We start from the raw sequence: 17,633 nt of genomic DNA on the forward strand, positions 1-17,633 counted from the left end.
GACTACTGTTCTAAAAGTAAGTCTACAGTTAAAAAGAGCAAAGCAGAGAACAACAAAGCAAGGACAACTTAGATGAGCCAAAGAAGGGTGTATGTGTCTAAAACAGGACACTACATCCTCCACCCCATCTCTGCTGTTGCCCTCATAGACCAGACACCAGTATTTTCAGCACCTTGAGACCTGAGCCTAACATATAATGTTCTCCTTAGGGGCCTCACTCTGTTAAAGGATTGTTCCAACATTTTTTTTATATGTTACTAACTCCATTTAGTTTGAAGTGGTGGGCGAGAAAAATGATTAACCTTATGTTTTCTTTAAGTATGGAGAGAAAGACGTTTATCACATTGAAGACAGGATTCTTCACCAATAAATGAGATTTTCAAATGAAACAAACTGTGGGAATGTGCCTTCCCGGTTCATCTGTTATGTTCATTTTCCAGCAGTAAGTATGAATAGTATTATAGAAAAAACGAATGTGTTTCGCATGTTCGGAGAGTATGAATGAATAATGGACATGTGGATTATGTGACACGAGTTAAGTGAGAATTTGGTTTCTTTCTTCTATGGACACTTTTCACATAATTTGCTGTTGGACAGCACTGGCCATCATTGAGTTCTGTGATGTGATAAACTTCTTTCTCCCCGTTCTCCATGTGTCAATGACAGAAGCACAGAACCCTTAGCAGCACGCAGTCACACATAGCAATTTCTGAATGGGTTCTTACATGACTAATGTGGGCTTTTCCTCCATTCTGACGTTAGGTCTGTATCACCCTGGCTAACTGTCACCAGGTGCTAAAACCTAATTTTTACCTTTCCTCTTCCTTAGCCAGAGTTGTGATAGAGCTGATAACATGCTAAACAGAATGACTGGCTGTCTCAGAATGAGCACTAATATAGACACTACAAGTAAGTTGGGCTGTGGTGGAAAATTCAGAAGAAAGCACGATTACATTTAAGAGATTTGTCCACTTTGGCATGTCCACTGTACAAATCTCAACAGGTCTGAAAAGGCCTCCCTCTGCCTCACCCCCCTGTGCCCCAAGTATTTAATTTAGAAACAATATTTGAGTGGGTGACAGTGACAAAGTGCATGCAACAGACGTCCAAACACTAAGTGCATATGGGAGGCCTGGCCTTAGGTATGCAAATGGATATACTTGATAAGTCACAGCGTGAGGTGCACAAAAAATGTGCAGCGGCTGGCTGAAGCGTGATCCATTTAAAGCTTGTGTGCCTAGCCAAAAACTCCTTGCTTTCTTATATATACAATTACTACTGATTGCATCAAAGCTTTGTTTATGTGTTTGTTCTTTTCTCCAGACAGCTGGGTTACCACATTCATTTCAGTCTTGTTCAGGCAAATTTGGAGCAGATTTCAATTTTACAGCTTGTTATGCACACTACTGCGACAAGCTCTAAACTACAGGCTTTGTACACTGCTAAGTGACACAGCGATCTATCTGCCCCTTAATGAAATTCTCTGCCAATAAGGTGAGGTCTCAAGGGCAGCACTTGTGACCCTCTTGAGCAGCCAGGGATTTCTATACACAATATTGCATCTTTGTATCTTCCATCGCAGGAAGGCATTAGCTGTTCTCCTTTATCAGTGTTATTTGCAAAATTTCTCCTTGTTCTACCAGACAGAATCATTTCAGAAATAAAGAAGTTTACCTAGCCAGCTACAAACATATGCAGTCAGAGTGGGTTCTTTGTGAGAAGACTCCTACGTATTCTTCACTGATGAGATGCGATAAACCTACAACGGGATTGTCAGCCGTTCAGAAATGGGTCTGCCTGGTAGGAGCGGGCTGGAGACAGGGATGTCTGAGCTACTATACCCAGATGAGTGGATCAGAACAAAAATGACACTATGTAAGTAGGGGATTGTAACTGGTGACCCTGTAGTACCAAGTCCATTTCATAAGCACTGCCACTGCACTGGAAAGTCCATTCATTGATTTTGTGATGCCACTTATCTAAGACGGGAGGGCCAGAAGCCACTGCTTATTCCTGCAACAATTCACTCAAGGTAGGAGGCAACTCTTATGAACGAGGATACTAGAAAAAAGTTGAAAAGTACAACAGAAGATTACGGTAGTGTAGTGGGAGTTGTTGCTGCCTCAATGTGCTTGGATTACAGATCAGTCCCCAAGTGATGTGCCTTCTGAATTGAATTTGTACTTAGTCCTTGTGTTCATCTGGTTTACTTATTATAGCCAAAATACAAAGTTATGGCCTATGTTTGGTACCTGCCTTACAGCAATGGCTGCTTCGATAAACTCTAATTTACGGGTTTAGAAAATGAGTAGTTGGTTGGATGAGGCAAGTTGTCCATGAGGTCTTTAGATATGTATCCTCTGCCAAAATAGGTTTTCCTCCCACATTTCCCAAGACATTCAGACTGACTTTTAATACCAGCTGGCCTCTGTATTAGTGTGGGTGAGGCTGTGCATAAGCAGGACCTGTGATGGGCTGGCGTTCTTGTCTGGAGTAGCTTCTCTTCTTGTCTCAAGTGCTGCTGCTTCAGGCTCCAGGCTCCATTCCCCCTATGACACTGAATTGGTCCAAGTGGACTTGAGAACGTATGCATACAGTACATGCACTCTTTACTATTCTACAATCACCAAAGCAAACTATTTTTTGTTTTTGTTTGTTTGTTTTTTTCTTTATTTTTACTATACCCTTGCTTTTGCTTGTTACATTACTTTGGCAGGACCAACACAACGAGGGATCAAAAGGAAGATAGAAATACAATCCACAGAGCTCATTTGCTGCATACTTTTTTCTGTATCAAGGATAACACTTCATATAAGAAGGGCTGGTGATGAAGCAAGTGTATATCAGTCTTAAACTCCAACAGGTAGCCAAGGTCTGTTCATGCAGCCATAGGAGATTAGCCTCATTAGGCAATACACCTAACAATCATGAACAACAGTCCTCACTATGAAAGGCACTGCAAAGAATGAACCATACTGAAAATATTACTGAAAGATAACATGACACAAATATGCAAGTCTCATTCAATTGTTAATAAAGAATGCCCAAAGGTGTTGTTCTCAGTACATACTGCTCTATATTTTATAGGTTTATTGTTTTAATCTAGCGGTGATTATTTATCTGAATACTGTACTGTGTATCCAAGAAACCTTTATAATCGCATTACTAATAATATGTTTTTAAGGTTACCTTGAAAGGAACGCTGAAGACAACAAGCCTGAAACAGACAGCACAAATAAAGTTTTCTAGTCTAATGAAACCCCAGGAGCATCCACTGGCTGCTTTACAAAATGATGAGCTGCTGACTGAGCATACTGTTTGCGACTACGGATATAAAACACTTCCATAACGTTCTTGTTGTTGTCTGATCACATCCTCCGAGCCTCGTGAAATGCACTCAATGGACAGCATGACCACCACCCCCAACACCAGGCTCATACCTGGAATAAAGGAACCATCACTAATTAGAAACACCAAAAAAAGGATACCTCATTTTCTATTCTCTTATAATGAAAAGCCAACATCCTGGGACTGAATGTTTTTAGATAAGTAAAATATTGATTAAATGGAAGAAAATTAGTTAATTAAAAAAAAACAATCTATAAATGGAAATTACCAAGACGCTTTTAAACCTTCAACAACCTGAATGCACGAAGCCTCTACATTAATATTGTTCATCCTTTCTTTACTTGATACATCAAGAAGGCTCATAGCTGAAGTCCCGCATAAAATAAAAGTTGCAAAACTTAGCTCATGAGCAGTTAGGCCTAGTCTGTGAGGACCAGAGGAGTTCATTTAACTTCTGACAACATTGTATTAATATAAAGGCCTGTTAACAAAAGCAATAATTAAATTACAAGTATACGATATCAGAAATATGCATTTCATCCAAAAATAACCAAATACAGTTAAAATGTTTGGGGGGCCTCAGGCATGCAAATTATTTTATTAGCCACACAATTCTAGCAAATATATTATTTTTTACCCACAATAAATTTATTTCACTCCCATATATTTAACAGGCCATGGTAATGGCAATAAATAATTAAAATGTTAAACTCTTTCTTTCTCGATTACATCTCGCCTGAAGAAGGGGCCTGAGTTGCCTCGAAAGCTAGCATATTGCAATCGTTTCAGTTAGCGGATAAAAGGTGTCATTTTGCTTGACTTCACACTATATTTCTCAATACAAGTAAAAGTTTGTCTGTTAGCCCTCAGAATAAAATATAAAAATCCTGCGACGCTCTTCATGCCCTTCTTTTAAAGGCTTTACATTTCCTCCTTAGCTTACAGGGCTTTGCTGCAACTTAGTACAGCTTAACACTTCACATGAAGGTATTATGCAGAGAGTTTGCTCCTTAGTGAACACGTGTGACACTGCAGTCGTAATACAAAAGCCAAAGTACACACCTTATTCATAAAGCATTTTCATTCCACATTGGTTTTGTAACTTGCTACCCCCTCTTAATGTATCGACAGTTGCACTGTGTCACACACGTGCGCATGGGAATCAGATGAAGGGCCTAAACACTAGTAATTCTACGCCAGGCCAGGGAATGGCGGAGTGTGATGACTATCTCTCTCAGTCCCTTGCAGACCTTTTCTGGGAAATCCCGCCTGTTGCCGGCCCAAAGGATGACGTCACTTCCGGGCATAAGGAAACCACTCCCAGTTCCGGCATAGATGATGTCATTTCCCTTACAGCCCTTTAAAACTGCAATCTTGCCACAGTACAGGCAGTTCTGTTCTGGACTCTAAACTAAGCACATCGTGCTATTTAAAACTACTTTTTGCAGCCGATTCAATTATACGGGTGGCTGCCCCAAACCTTTATGATGTCTCCAACTCATTCTTATTACAACTGACTATATCAAACTTCACCCTAACCCAAATGGCTTCTTATACAGCATTTCTGAGACTGAAATCCAAGCGTTTTACGCTCCCACTTTAACATCTGGATATCTATCACATGTTAACTTGGTATTTTTCAGCTAATTACTTGTGAGAGAGTTATATGTGTCTTTTTTTATTGTTAGTCGCCTAGTCTAAAAGTATGTGCTAACTAATGATGAGAATGAAGCACTCATTGATCATTACAGTGCAACACCGAATACATTCAGTTGTTCCATTTGTAAAACACAAAGACTTCCAATGCCCCAGTTTACATGAAAGAGAGACTGACAGCTACATTACATGTTCTAGCCCCTGGCACCATACAGAGAAGCATAGCTGTGAGCTACAATAATGGATTAATGACATGAGGTTTTTTTTTTGTGCATGTAAGATTCCTGAAGCCTCACTGTGTGCTACAGGCAGAATGAGGCTAAAAGTACAAATGGTACACTCCTCCATTCGATCATGTCATCCACAAATTCAGCACCAAAGAATAAATAAATAAACTAAAATTCAGCCAGTGCCTTGGCCAGCTTGAGTTTAGAGGGTCAGATGTAGACAAGTACACCCTGCAGAAATGAAAGGTGCTTGTTTAAAGCGAAATATGAGAGCCACAGAGCAGCTCACATTAGAAAACAAAAGGCCACTTCATGTCAGTGGACAGAAGAATATGCATTTCATTGATGACAACAAGAATACCCAGCAAAAGACACAAACAGAATAACCCTGGTAGGGTTTTCACAATACAATCAAGTTAAAGAATGACACAGAATATAAAAAATCAAGGCCGCACCTTATTCAAAGTGCATTTGGAAGGTAGATATACATGTGATCTTTCTGAGCCAGCAGCCCAGCATTTTAAATGGTTCAATTTGACATGGAACATTCACTTATTCAAAGTTTCTATTAAGAGATATGGACAGGTGCTGGAAGTTAGCAGGTAAAGACTGAAAATAAAGGACTGAGCTGAAATTGTGTTGTATGCATAACAGCAGAGATGTCTTATATAGAGAAAGGCAACCCATGGACCACCATTAAAGTCGGAAGGCCAAACAAAAACCCAAACAGAAGAGAGCTGGCCCTCAAAGCAGTAAACACTTCCACATATTAACGGGCTCTGTCGCATGCAACAAGGCAGACAATGTCCATCAGTTCACGAGATTCAATGACTCTTCCCGAGCGACTGTTGACCCAAAAGGTTTCTTCTTTATAATTTGAATCAAAATGAGATTTTATCCTGTCTTGATTTCTAAACTTGTCTGACTAAGTAAGAAGTTAAAGAAGATTTAAAACTTTCAAAAATAACGAGGGGCCAGTTACCATTCCTGTTCGTTTAGTTCTTAGTTTAACTGATTAAATCTACAAACAGAACAAGACAGAACAGAACAATAGGTCAGTGAAGAAATATGTTAGGAACATTTATTTTGCACTTCTATATAATTTGGCAAAGATGTATGTTAATTTGACAGTTTTTCTTAACTTATACATAGAGAAGCAACAATTGTGCTTTGCTCACAATGTTTTACTAAATGATCTGCTGGATGAGAAGCACACAAATCTGAATGGATGTGAACTGCTCGTTTCTAGGACACAGTAGCATTTGTCCTGGTGTCTATAGTCTCTTAATTCTCATTTGTAAAGGAAAGCATTTAAATGAAATTAATGAGGCAATCTTATCAAGAACATTCTTAAAATGAATGAGGAGAATAAATAAAGTGTTTGAACTATGAGTACAGTACATTAATTCATCTATTGTCTGTACAAGATCTTCTTACACAACTAAATCATAGATAGATAGATAGATAGATAGATAGATAGATAGATAGATAGATAGAACAGACCAAAAATATAATAAAAAATAAAATTATATGACCAAGTGGAAGAACCACTACTACAGAAGAATAAATTTAATTGAAATGCATCTGACCAAATCAGAAAGGTGGCATAGTGGTTAAGCATCACAGTCTCAAAGCTCCAGTGACTTGCAACAACAACAACATTTATTTATAAAGCACATTTTCATACAAAAAATGTAGCTCAAAGTGCTTTACATAATGAAGAAAAGAGAAATAAAAGACACAATAAGAAAAATAAGTCAACATTAATTAACATAGAATAAGAGTAAGGTCTGATGGCCAGAGAGGACAGAAAAAACAAAAAAATAAAATCTGCAGGGATTCCAGACCATGAGACCACCCAGTCCCCTCTGGACATTCTACTTCACCGCAATCAGCTCCCAATTATTTCTAAATAATTGCATGTTTTCCAAGATACCCCATTGTTGTCCCACCTCACAAACACAAGCAAGTTAGGTGATTTGCAGAATTTGCCTCATGTCAAATGGATGACAGCAGATACATGTTTGGTAAATGACTGATGGCTTCTCTATATTTTGTTGGTACACTGCACCTAAAGCCACAGAGTAGACAGATTCACAATACGGAGAGCTGAATTTGAGCCTGGGCAATATAAACCAATCTCTTCATGTCACACTGTAAGCCATGCATGGGATCTTGTTTTTTTTTTTTTTTTATGCCCACCTTATTTTTATCTGTAGCAGAATTTATAATGAGTGTAGACAATTGAAGATGAAAGACGTGGTATCAACTGATAAGCAGCCAGAGGTAATGCCATTCAAGTTGTGCCAGCTGCAGTTTCATACTGAAAGGACAGAATGAGGCATTTAGCTTTCAACAAGCCTCAGACTAACCAAAGTAGCCAGAAGAACACAATGAGCCTTTCACTTGTAAACGTAGAGGACATATTTAGTAAAATCTGAAAACCACTGAAAACATAGTATGAGCAGAAATATCTAGTAAGAATCCACCAGTAGAAACACATCATATTACTCTTTGGCAGTCATAGCACAGACATCGCTGTATTTTAGCAGAACATAAACCACTGACAAGTAAGTAGTAAGTGGAATCACTTTTGTTTTTTGTAGGCTGTAAAAAAAAAAAACAAAACTGAAAGGAAACAGAAGTCCCAAGCCCCCCAAACTCATCCTTCAGGTATGGTCCAATTCTGGATAAAACAAGACATGACATCTTCTTGTATTATTAAGATGAGCTTTTCTTTTTAATTAAATCACAGAAGAAAAAACATTCTATATCATTGGCCTTCCATTTAGTGACCACCAAGCCAGTTAATGAAATGCCTCCATAAGAGACGACTACTGAGATAACAAGAGCGGAGCAAATGTTCTAAGGCTACACACATACAGCTTTGCTTGAATTACCACTGGTCGTGCTCCTCTTGGCTGACTTGAATCCATCATGTACTAACTCCTATTTCTCTTCATCAAGGCCGCTCAGTTCACATAAAGCTAAATATCAATAGACCTGAACATATATAATGAAAAGTTTGCTAACATAATGAAATCATGGGCACAATACCTACTATCTTTTCAATGATTCTGAAAAAAAATGTACTGCTCCAAAAAAGTGAGATGCTGCAGTTAATATGACATGAATCAGAATCCAAAAACAAGACAACAGGAATGGCAGCTTTATAAATTATTTGACAGGCAGAATCTCGTGAGAAATGAAGGAAAGGTATTTGCAGTACTGTATACAGATGTAACCACCCTACCAAAAAATGTACTGTAACTATTGATTAGTATTGCATCACTACCAGCTTGATGGATATACTATAACTCAAATATCAAATACAATAATAAGACATTACACACAAAGTAATCGATGTACTGTATGTGGTCAGTCATGAGATGGTAAGGTTAGGTAATTCATCTTTTTCCCACAAAGCAGCTGAACTCACAACATGAAATCCTAAATGTCCGGTCAGGAGGGGTCTTAAACACTCTCAACGCAATTCCAGAGTCAGTGATACTACAGAAATTTAAAGGCACTTGTGGTGAAGAGCACCTCCTCGATGATTTCCAGTAAAGTGAAGCCTGAACCCTCAGACCATTAATCCCATTGCTTTTCAAGGTCCCTTCACACATACTGTATATCATTGTTTATCTTCAGCTACTCCTTACTAGCGTTCTATATTAAAGTGTGAAAGATAACCAATCATATGCATTCCAAACGAGGCACACACAAGCGATCAGAGAAATTCCAGTGTACCAAGAAAATCTGGAATAACAGATCAGGTCAGGTTGGGGAGCACGCACTGGTACAGCATGTTGCCACACTCATCACATGACAAAACAGTTTGGGATCCCAGTTGGCAACCCCCCTGGCAGACATGCGGCGCAGTTACAACCAAACACCCCCATACAAATGACCATCTCCCTGCCACAGTCAGGTGTCACCTGGGTGTCCCCTTGGCCTGATCCAGCCGCTCGAGTTTTCAACAATGAGGATCCTGTGAGCCAGCCAGATCACCCTCGCGGGATCACACCACATGGCTATCATGCCCTAATTGACGCTCCCGCACAATGCAGGTAATGTGCATTACCTGGAATAACAATCTAATTACATAAAAAAAAAACCTACCACAAGAATAAAGAAATGAGTGGCAGGGCAGTGGCAAGGGATGCCAATGAGAACAGAAACTAAAACTAAAACATGGCAAAACTGATCACTATAAACAGCTGAACTAGGTAAAGGAATGTGACATGTGTCCTTGGTGGAACTACTCCTGGCTGGAGACTGAGGAGGAATAAAGCAGTCAAGCTCTTTCCATTAGATATTAACTTTAATATGAATCACAAAAAAAAAAACCAAAAAACAAACGTTAGCATTGAGAATCAGTAAGGATTTTGAATCAATTGCAACATCTAAGAGTATCACTACTGGTTCTGGCACCATAAAGTGCACCACCTGCCCACTAACACCACTGTGAGCGTCCTGTAAGTGGATGTCCTAGATAAGGGATACTCCAGTCAGGGTGCAGTGACTTCTATAAGGACTATTGTTGAGCAGAAACACACAAATGGGGCCAGTCAGAACCATCACTTCACCATTATGTAATGCCACTGGCCCTTTTTAAAGTACTCCAAAGTAGCCACCTTTGATTTTGGGAAGCATGTTTGGTGCTCCAACTTTTAATGAGACCTCCTGCATCATAAAAATCTAGGATGGTGTATGATAACAACAATATAGAACTTTAATAATTTTATGTTTTGTAGGGGAGTGGGTTTGTGCGGACTTTCTGGTTATTTTCTACAGTATCCTACTAGCTGGAATTGTGTTCTCTCCTCCCTGACTATCTGACTACAGCAGTGAACTCAGACATTTACCGTTAAAACTAGAAGATATTAAAAACCACATTATGCTTAATATTCATTTAAGCTGTGTTTAATTCTGTTAGGGACACTTCTGATGTTTTTCATATACGATGATGATTTTGTTTGAGTTGGCTGTACAGCTTTCTCCGTCCACACGATGAAACATGGTGTGTCTGTGGTCACAGTAGTAAAATTTCAGCCTTGATCAATCAGTTTCTCTTGTTGTTTACTGGGACTAAACATGTCTGCTCCACTCTCCGTTTGCAAAAGACAGCAGCAAAGCGAGACGCTTTTTATTGGCTGCGTACAGGGGTTGGGATTCTGATTGGTTTTTCAAAATCATGGTACGGACTTGCTCAGTGTTGTCAACGGTGGTGGATGTGGACAGACGTGCTGCTCTTTCTTCGTGCTCAGCCAATTCTCAATCAATTCGTAAACACTAGGCCATTTTTAAAGAGCCTTCTATAGATTTCAGCCCCTGGTACACTTTCAGCCTTTAAAAACAAGATCACTGCTTGGTGCAAATAGACAGTGGAGCAGTTATATTTACTCCTAAAAGACATCAAGCAAAACTGACTAATCAAGGTCAGAACTTTACCAAAGTGACGACAGACACACAATATTTCGACAGAGAAAATTGTACAGCTAGCCCAAACAAAATGACCACAAAAGTGTGGATAATTATTGACTTATTCTTGTCACTGTATTGCCTTGTTTCTCATTTTTATCTACTTATCTATTTTCTTTCTAATTGTAATCCTCTTGCTAAGCACTTTGAGCTACATGATGAGTATGAAATATGCCACATAAATAAATACTGTTGTTGTTTCAAGCAGAGTTTGAATGACTATCTGTAACATGCAAATAACCATTTCATTCTTCTAAACTTACTTCTTACATCTGCAGTGTCAAAATGAAAAAAACGGTTAAGGTGAAAACCTTTAAGTATATGTGGGAAGAAAGTATTCACTTACTGTCAGCAGCTTGAAGAAAAACAGAAGTGCAATCACCAGTGGAGTGATGGTGGGCTATAAAAACACAATGAAAGTAATGACCATTATAAAAGTGCCAGACTTGAAGACACTCTTAACAATACAAGTTTCTCTAAAATACAGAACACAATAGCTAGATTAACAGCACCAATCTAAAACCATTTAAATCTACATCCATCAAATCATTCAAATGAAACAAATGAACATAAAATTGTAAAAGAAAAATATGCACCAAATGTATTCAAATTGTACTTCAGGGTGAAAGTAGTGATTTTCAAATAAACTATTCTTACCAAATGTAAAGTGTGTCAGACAAGAGAGTTTAATGCAGTTTATGCTTAAATACTTTGAGTAAAGAAGAGGTATTTCAAATTAAGATTTTCCTTTAATCAAAGAATTTCTGTAAACATGTCCTGTAAGGAATCACCCGGGGTCTCAACCTGCTCCAAGTCCGAAGTGAATGCTTATCCAGCTTTGATTTATGGAGTTTCCTCTTGTCACCTCAGCAAGCAGGCCTATTGACCTCCAATAGAGCAGAGAGGGTATCACACTACGCAGCACAGGCCCTCTTCCTCTGCTTTGCTACCTGCACAAACAGTTGATCCTATCCTGACAATTCCATACAAGCCCCCAAAAGCCACCAGCACAAAATTGCTCAGGGAAGCTGGATAAGTATGTTGTTTCTGACTCAGAGGCCTTGGGTTTGTGGCCAGCCTCTTCCTGTGAGAATGTCAGATGGAGAGGGACAAGACCTTAAGCAATTCCTCACCAGTGACACCATCTGCTTATTTTTCCACAATGTTTTTGGTTGTACCTCCCCTACACCCTTCTCCCCTACCTACCCCGCAATTAATGGTTCATAAGCTGTGATCATCAGGAGAAATATGTTAAACAAGTCTAAACTGAGCAGAATTAGTCTGAATGGTTGTCGTGTCCAGGGCAATTTCTTGCCAGAATAGGGTACTGCTCCATCAAACTCAAAAGTAAGTTAAGTAGGTTTGAAAAATGAACAAATATACATGTTAAAAAATGTATTTAGTAGAACCTCTTATGAATTGTTTGTAGTGACCTAAATCACACTCAATACACTATACTTTTTACAATACCATGTATATACTATAAGTAGGTAGACTTGGTATCCCAAAGGGAAATTTGTTTATGACACGAAAGTACAAATACAAACAAGAAAATAATCCACAAGAAAACAAATGACAACCATTGCTATAATCAGTACACACACCATTAGGATTTTTACATATAAGCACATTGCACTCCAGCTATACACAGTATCATTCAAAATAATTCACTAAGGCAAGACAACCATGAAAAGCACGCCGGAAAGGGCGTGGATTCACTAAGCCACCGACAAGTGAGACACCTATGGCGCACACAGGAAGGAGCCATGCCCATCAACTCCAAGAACCATTGGATACGACGACAACTCGCAGGGCCACGCCAACCAACTCGGACGCGACGACACAGAAAAAATGGCGTCATTTATGTTCGTCTGTCATAGAGGCCACATGCAGTGCAGGTCAGGTTAATGTCATGTACCTCCGAGCCACGTTGACTGTTCATAGAGGCATGTTTCTCGTGGAAGTGAATCGCTATATGCAGCGTGTAAAACATTTTGTGAGGGGTATCCCATGGGATCCTTAAAACAATCCTTTAAAACTGAGGTTAAAATACAATGAAGGAAGCAGTCTTTAAAAACCAATAAGCCCTGTGCCTCTGTTTCATTACCGTCTCACCTGCTTCACCAATGCAGGCCCTGCAACAGTCGAGACGCTCTCTCAGTTGCTGACCTTCTCAGTGCCTGACCGGTTAACACAGAGGCAGCGCAAGAGAAAGCCGCGCCAGAGACAGACAAAGGCACACACACAGGCAGCTGGTGGGCGGCTCTCCGTGAGTTTCTCTTGCGAGCGGACACATGACCAGGCAGTGTGTATGCTTCGAGAATGAGGGTGGACGCGACAGGACCATCTAGGAAAAATCATGTCGCGGATGTGATTCGCTGTATGCAGTGTGTAATACAGTTTGTTTGTCGCAGATGTGAATCGCTGTATGCGGTGTGTAGAACAGTTTGCGAGGGGTGTCCCTGTGTCTTTCCAGAAGTGTTCAACCATCAATAAATAATTATGCGGCATTTGTTATGCCGCGGGTTCACTATTGTGTTGTATTTTGCTCTCTCCAGAGTTCCATCTTTTCATTTACTTACTGTTGTATTCTCACAGTAACCTGTTTTAGACAACCGTGTCTTTCCAGAAGTGTTTACCATTCAATAAATAATTATGCATGAGATTGAGCGTGTGTCTAGGCGTGACCGCACAAATGCATCATTTTGGAGATGCATCAGAAAACGGGTATGGCACTGTTTCCTACCTCCTTTTGACTAACAAAGAAAACGAGAGACATTGTTCATTTCTAATGGGGAAATCAAGAGTGGCACCACTAAAATCTGTCACTATACCAAGATTGGAACTTACAGCAGCAGTGATTGCAGTCAAAATGGACAAAATGTTAAAACGAGAACTGCAGATTCCCCTACAAGAGTCAATCTTTTGGACTGATAGCACCACAGTACTAAGGTACATAGCAAATGAAAGTGCACGCTACAAAACCTTTGTTGCCAACAGAATCGCAGTGATAAGAGAGCGCACGCAACCTTCGCAATGGAGATACGTCGCATCTGCGCAAAATCCCGCGGATCAGGCATCAAGAGGTTTGACAATAGAAAGCTTCATCAAAAGTAAAACTTGGATACAAAGCCCGAATTTCCTTTTACAGCCAGAGTTCTAATGGCCTAAGAGACCGGATGAGGTGGACTTATCTACCAGCGACGATCCGGAAATCAAAAGTGTATTGAGGCTCAGCATTCGGGCTGCAAACCGTGGAATTGCCACTAAGTGCGACTCATACACTCCCACTGTTTTCGTCCCTACCCTTTGTACACACCCCCCTCCCACACGTTGACTGTTCCTAGAGGCATGTTTCTCGCGGAGGTGAATCGCCATATGCAGCGTGTAAAACTGTTTGCGAGGGGTATCCCATGGGATCATTAAAACATTCCTTTACAACTGAGGTTAAAACACAATGAAGTGAGCAGTCTTTAAAAAACGAGTTTTCGGTTACGACGCACGACCGTGTGCAGCATAGCAAAGTGTTGTACACGCTACATACAGCAATTCGCATCCGCGACAAACATGCGTCTTCTTAGATGCTCCTGCACTTTGTACACACCCCCCTCCCACCTCGCTACGCCGCATGGACGATTGTGTGTTGGTTCGTTCCGTGCATTGTTACAATGTTGCTTTTCTTGCTGATTTATTACATTACCGATTTTGCAAATGTTAAATTTTCTCCCTGTGCTTAAAAATTATTAAAAAACCGGGCCTGATTATGCGGCGTATGGTACGCTGTGGGTTGGCTAGTCATTCAAAATTCAGCAGATCTCTGTAGCCAGTAAACTTCAAAATGTCCACTGCTCTGGGGATTAATAACTCCTAAATCTATTGCTCTCAAATCTCTGTAATTTAAATCTTGAATGTGACAAAATATACAGCTGAGTACAACTAAAATTTGAAAACATTTCCAGGACTGCTGAGGCTTAAGCACCCACCGGAAGGCTACAAGGCAGAGAAGAAGAACTCTCCAAAATATCTATAGCAACATACTCATGCATCCAAGATCTACAGTCATTCAAACATATTTAGGCAACCTGGTGAAACCATATGTCTCACTACATTATTAAAGCTGACAGATGCGCTTTTAACAGCAAGTATTTTTTGTAAATATTAAAACACGCATTTGATTAATTAAGAAGAAAAAAACGTTTCTAATCCGTTTATCCAGTTCGTAGTGATTGTAAAGATTCAGTTAAAGGTGCAAGTTTGGCACAGTTTTAAGCAAAATTATACATGGCATTGCATTGAACAAGTGGCACTTTGTCAAACGTCGAGATCTACATGGATTATTTGCATTTAAATAGACACACCCTTAAAAATTAAGAAAAATTATTTCATATTACAACAGCTGTAAGCTGGCTAGCCATTACAAAGGCCTCTTTTTTGAGCCATAAAGGATACTTGTGGGAGAAGTGTCCAGCTGCAGTCAGGACAGTTTTAGGCCTCAGACAAATCCATGTACTTCAGACACTGCAAGGTCCATAAATTGACGCCCCCTTCTGGAGCCCCTCCCCTGTTTCGCTGGTGAACTGATGCCTGCAGTATATTACATGCACCTCATGACGGTTTCAATTCCCTTTAGTTCCTGCATTCAAACATGTATTCAGCATTTATTACACTAAACCATCAAGGTCTCTCAGTTCTGGTCATTGAATCTGTCCGAGGCCTAAAATTGTCCTGTCTGCAGCTGGACACTTCTCGTGGGTTCTGAACTTGCGTATTTGGCCAACCTATATCAATGGCTTGAATCACAGCATAAATAATTTGCAAGATAAAATAAAAAAAAAAAAAAAAGACTTTGGGAGGAGGAGCTAGACAAATTAAATACTGCAATGAAACAGACTGGATAAGAAAATGCGTTACATTTATAGCGGAGAGAGCGCATTTGCCTGAACCCTCCATGTGTTATAAATTTGCCATTGCAATTCCACAATTCATACTCAAACAATACAAATGAAAGTATAGAGTGGTGTACAAAAAAAAAATGGATTTCAATTTTGACCTTAGTTGAAATATTTAGTTGTTTTTAAAAGCTTTTAATTCTGATGCTTTAATCAATTTTAATACAGAACATTCAACAAAAGGATAACAAGAAAAACAAAAGAATATTTTAGTCCATGGGCGTTTCCTTCTCCACGAAAATCTCTGTCACTTTCTTGTAAAAGTCCTTCTTATTTTCCTTTAGTTTTAAAAATCTTAATCTTCCATTTTGTCAGTCAGTCAGAACAAAAAATAAATGGACTGCTGCAGTGCACTTGACTTTCTGATATTGCTAACTTTTTGGCGCCTCTGCGCAGAAAAACAGCAGCAATGAGCACTGGTTGGGCTCACATGCGCCACCTTCAGGGCAGCACGGTACCGTCTGCCTCACCTTGTGCCTTCTCACTGCGGTTTTATGTCCGATCAGCAAGACTAAATATGTAACACACATTCATTAAGGGTATTAGCCAGACTGTGGAAAGTCAGGGTGTATAATAAATATGTCTGCAAACATTATATTGGCGACATACAGAGGGACTGCAACAGGCAGGCGCAAACTGCATGCATCAACCCAGTGTGTGAGGGATAGCGCAGTCCGAGGTGAGCTGAGGCTTGTCGCTGCCACACCTCATTTTTCTTCCCTGTATTTGAACAGGAAATGCGCCAATTCACAGAGTTTGACTATAAAAATGATGAAAATTATTGGAATCATACAGAAAACAAATTTATAGTACAGACCAGTGGACAAATTTATTTTATGTTATCATTATTAGTTTTGTTACTTTTCATGAGAGCCTCACCTGCCTTCCCTGACCTCACGTCCTTGATGGGGAGAATGTGCAAACTCCATAGATACAGTGATTGTGCATGAGATTTGAACCCTGGATGCAGTGGTGGTTAATCAAAAGCTTTAAACTCTACTTCTACTTTATGTCTTTATCTGTTAGGCAGCTTTTAATGCACTTCTAATATATTTCCAAATTCTAGGCTCTTACAAGGAAACACAATAGCATCACCAGCCTGCGATTCAGCGGTTTGTTTCTCCAGTCGTTTCGGTTTCCACCACTTTTCACTTAAGTTCCTTTTAAGAACGCAATGTTTCCACTCGATTCTCTGCTCAGTCGAAGGCTGCTCTGCAGAGGCACTGAAAGCCCCGAGACGGCCAGTATACACATTCTGATCATGACTGACTCAGGCAGATTTTGACTTTAGGAGATGCTAAGAGGTGTGCACGGAGCTTAAAAAAACTGAAGATGGTGGAGGCCTCCAGTGGTTCGCAAAAAAGAAGCGGCCAACTAACACTGCAATCTGGACTGATCATTCACATGGACCAAGTCATCTTTAGCAAGTCCGTTGACAGATAATGGATTATGAGCTTAACTTAACTAAACGGCGTACATGCTCGGAACGTTTCTTTTGCCTGAGCCTGCCAGGATAGGCTCTGGCTCCATGCAACATCTTAATGGAGTAAATGGGGTCCAACACGAATGGATGCTATACAGGGCTTATAACTCGCAGATTACACACATGCAGCTAACCAAGTTGGCATTTACAGACAGGCCACTGGAGATGTGAGGCCGCAGTCCTAATAACTGCACTAAAGTGCTGGCTAGGACATAAAAACAAGACCACAAAGGTCGGAGACTCCCCCAGCAATAATGGGCACAAGACATGGGGTGCCAGTAACGACCCACCCATGAACACATCTACACCCACGTGGGGCCAATTCATAGTCTCTGAATACCTAATATACACATCTTTGAAATTCAGAGGAAAACCGGAGCACCCAAAGAAAAGCCGGAGAGAAAATGAGAAAGCACACTGGACAGTAGGCCAGTAGTTTACTCCTCAGTGTGAGAGATAAACAGTGATGAAACTTTGACTGAGACA

The sequence above is a fragment of the Polypterus senegalus genome, chromosome 12 (genome assembly GCF_016835505.1).
Source record: "Polypterus senegalus isolate Bchr_013 chromosome 12, ASM1683550v1, whole genome shotgun sequence".
NCBI classification, from domain to species: Eukaryota; Metazoa; Chordata; class Cladistia; order Polypteriformes; family Polypteridae; genus Polypterus; species Polypterus senegalus.